Consider the following 4,723-nt stretch of genomic DNA (forward strand, 5'->3'; position numbering starts at 1 on the left):
GCCGAATGCAGACGGATCAGATATTACAACAATCGTGATACATCGGCTATCTCGGATTCCTCCGTAAGATAGGCCTCGTGGCTAACGGTCGCCATATTGCCTTGTATTACTACTTTACTACCCAAATGGTTGTCAGTCTATTGTTATGAGGCTGTATACGATGCGCGTTGAACTAGCGCCAAACTTTTTACCGAAACTTTGATATAAATAGCACTATTAACGTTCATTTGTGTTGCATTTTGACCTATTATCCAAGTGATTTACTTTTCCATTTTTATTTTATCACCCTATCATCCAATTTTTAAGATGAAATTACGGTGTTTACAAAACCAACCAAACCGAAAGTGAAACTAGATGCATTACGTTTCGCGATGTAAACATTAAATATTTGTTCAGTTTGAGGAAGCGAATCGATAATAGACGTTGAAATATGTATGCAATACAGACTATCATTGCCGATTGTAGTACTGGCTAAAAAAATACCTTTTATGACAGGTCATGTATAGAACTTTAATCAAATAGTGACCATAAATCACTACAAATGTCAAATGTCTGGGTTGTTCATTAATATAATTAATGCACGTTTCTGATCTAATTGCCTGTATCTAGTTGTAATTAACATGATATTGATAAAATTAAAACGTTTTTTTCATAAATTAAATAATCTGAAAATGATCTCAATTATCATGATTTCTTTAAAGTAGAATTTTTAAATTTTACTCATTGTTTTTAATGAATTTGCACATTTGCTTGATTCAAAATAAAATGTTTTAATAAGGGTTTCAGTTGTTAGTTTTAACCCATTTTTAGTTCGATTAAATTTAAAGTACTAACTACGTACATGTATGTGAAATGTTCTTGAGTTCGTTTCCTGGGCCTAGAACCAGTACTTGGGTGTCTCTTGGAGATTTCTTAAGAATGCTCCCACACTGGGGATCAAACCAGTGACCTCCAGATCATTAGGTGGACACCACATCCATTACACATCAGCGACCTTTAATTAGTAAATTACTTTAGTATTGCAGCATTATATAATGTAATGTTGCTACATATTTTTGGAAAATGATTAATGTGCAGTACTAAATAAATCTAAATGCATACAATTTTAATTGTGTATATTGTGTGATTATTAGTTACAAATTCCCTTTTTACAGGTTTACTGGATTATGAAAGACTGATAAACATAAAATTGACAACTCATCTCCCCAACGATACTTTGTGTGGCTCATTCTCGGAACAAACCCATAGTCAGTGAGAAAACTACAGTTTAAAAAGACCACTTGATTGTGACAATTATGGCTGACCAAGCAAATGTTATCATTTAAAATAAAGAAAACTTCCAGTTCAATATACATTTTATACCAATTATGACATTGGCCAACACAGAAAATAATTATAAGGTTGATTTTCTCAAAATTGACTGTTACAATTGGATACTGTTTTAAGCTTCACTCTACTTTGTCTGAAAATAAAAGTCCTTAATGATGTAATAGAAACATACATATTTAATTTTTAGTTTTACAAGGATATATATATATATATACATATATTATAATATCTTTTTATCGATGGTCAATCAATTTAAGTTTAACTAATATACATATACATACACATTTTATACATGTGTATGCTTTGATTTTTTTTCTATTGAAGCCAAATTTATATCCTATTAGATAGATAGATAATATCACAGCAGTATTCCTAGTTTGTCTGCAAGTACTGCAGAAATCATGGATTATTATTTTACTGAGTCAGCCTTAATCTTTCTATTATAATTGTTAAAACAGATTAAGATGTGCATTATACAATTGAGGATGCATCAAGATTAAAAAATGGTACATGTATAAATTAATAAAGAATCAATAACAATCAGAAACTGTGCATTTTTTTCAGTATTGTGTGGAAGGATTTGAAGTAATTATGTGTTTTTGAAAAATGATTTATGTGAATTTGAATAAATTTATAAAATTTAGTGATTTTCTCAGACAAAACTGTTAATTACATACTAAAGTATATAGAATGTATTATTGTAATTTTCATTCGAATTTTTTAGTACAAAAAGCACTTTTCCCTGGCATTTGTATTTATAGTAATTGCATATTTTATAATTCTGACAGCATTTATAAACTGTGTTCATGCAAGCATGAAACCGGTTTCATTTTTTGAGTATTTAAACAAGAGGGCCATGATGGCCCTGTATCGCTCCACTGCTGAAAAAAGGCTGAAACAAATTTCTCTGCATGTGCAACTACTTAAATATAGGATCTATTTAAGCACATGTACACTTTTGTGACCTTCTGGGCTGGGTCAAATTTAACCCCAGGGGCATAATTTGAGCAAATTTTGTAGAGGACTACTATATCTCACTACTTACAAAATGTGGTAGCCCTAGGTCCTAGAGTTAAGGACAAGAATATTTTTAAAGTTTTCACAAAATAAGCAAGATATAAGCGTATATAATGTTCAAATTTGTGACATGCAGGTCAGGATCAAATTTGACCCAAAGGGCATAATTTGAACAAACTTAGTAGAGGACTATAAGATGTTACTGCATACCAAATTTGGTAGCCATAGTCCAAATGGTTTTCGACAAGAAGATTTTTAAAGATTTCACAAAATAGGCGCTTTAAAAGCGTTTATTCAATTTTGTGACCCCCCGGGGCAGGGTCAAAGTTGACCCCAGAGGCATTATTTGAACAAATTTGGTAGAGGTTTATTAGATGTCACTACATACCAAATTTGGTAGCCCTAGGCCCAATGGTTATGGACAACAAGATTTTTAAAGTTTTCACAAAATAGGCCCCATATAAGTGTATGTTCAGTTTTGTGACCCCGGGCAGGGTCAAATTTGACCCAAGGGGCATAATTTGAACAAACTTGGTAGAGAACTATAACATGTCACTACATACCAAATTTGGTAGCCCTATGCCTTATGGTTAAGGACAAGAAGAGTTTTAAAATATTCACAAAATAGGCACTATATAAGCATATAATTGATTTTGTGGCCCCCGGGGCAGGGTCAAATTTGACCCCTGGGGCATAATTTGAACAAACTAAGTAGAGGACTATACAATGTCACTACATACCAAATTGTGTAGCCCTAGGCCTAATGGTTATGGACAAGATTTTTTTTAAAGTTATCACAAAATAGGCATTCTAAAGCATATGTTCAATTTTGTGACCCCCGGGGCAGGGTCAAATTTGACCCACGGGATTAAATTTGAACAATTTGGTAGAGGACTATTAGATGTCACTATATACCAAATTTGATAGCCCTAGGCCGGATTGTTATGGACAAGAATTTTTTTGAAGTTTTCACAAAATAGGCCTTATATAAGCATATGTTCAATTTTGTGACCCTCGGGGTAGGGTAAAACTTGACCCCAGGGGCATAATTTGAACAAACTTGGTAGAGGACTATAAGATGCCACTACATACCAAATTTGGTAGCCCTAGGCCCAATGGTTATGGACAAGAAGATTTGTAAAGTTTTCACAAAATATACCCTATATAAGCATATGTTTAATTTTGTGACCCCCGGGGCAGGATCAAATTTGACCCCAGGGATATAATTTGAACAACTTTGGTAGAGGACTATTAGATGTCTCTACATACCAAATTTGATAGCCCTAGGCCCAATGGTTATGGACGGGAGATTTTGAAAGTTTTCACAAAATAGGCCTTATTTAAGCAAATTTTCAATTTTGTGACCCCCAGGGCAGAGTCAAATTTGACCCCAGGGGCATAATTTGAACAAATTTGAAAGAGGTTCACCCCAGGAACATTCCTAAGAAATTTCATCAGAATTGGACCAGTAGTTTAGAAGATGTTTAAAGGAAAAGTTTATGCATGGATGCACGATGGACACAGGACCTTTGGCCAGTGGAGCTAAAAATCAAATTAAACATTAAAGGGGCCTTTTCACAGATTTTGGCATATTTTGACGTTTGTCATTACATGCTTTATATTGATAAATGTAAACATTGGATCTTAAAAGCTCCAGTAAAAAATCAAGAATAAAATTAAAATAAAGGAAAAAAAAAGCCGGTACCAGGGATCGAACCAGTGACCCCCGGAGTCCTGGAGTTAGTCTAAAGTAAAAACGCATTAGCCCTCTCGGCTATTCCGCCGGGTATACACTGCTTAAGTATTTTATACCTTATATAAGCAATCTTCGTAGTTTCGTAAATTTAAACGATAACAACAGAACTCTCCAAATTATTCAATCGTTTCGCGTTGCAACGCTTTATAATTTTTAGGTATTCAAATCGTCAAAAGATACATATAATGGCTATATTGGACTATGATAAATGTTCAGTAATACTGTTTCCTCACAAATATCATAACTAAAACGAAAATTTGCGAATCTGAAACAACTTTTTTCAATTTTGTCAATTTACCAAACCGTGAAAAGATCCCTTTAAGTTTTGATGTAAAATCAGTTTTAATATGCAAGTGTCTATTTCACTTATAAATTAAAACAGCATATTATTCATTATTGAAAAGATTATTCCAAGCTTGATGTCATATTTCAACTTTGCATAGAGTAGTTAATTGAACATTGTATTGAACTGTATGGGCAGCTATATTTTTTAATTTATGTATGTTGTATTATACAAAATGCATTATTTCTACCACAAGTAGACCATATAAGGCCTACTGCTACTAAATAGGCACTGGTATGAATTTGACACTGTTTTTGATGCTCATACAAAACTTTAAT

This window comes from Dreissena polymorpha, chromosome 15 (genome assembly GCF_020536995.1).
Source record: "Dreissena polymorpha isolate Duluth1 chromosome 15, UMN_Dpol_1.0, whole genome shotgun sequence".
Classification (NCBI taxonomy): Eukaryota; Metazoa; Mollusca; class Bivalvia; order Myida; family Dreissenidae; genus Dreissena; species Dreissena polymorpha.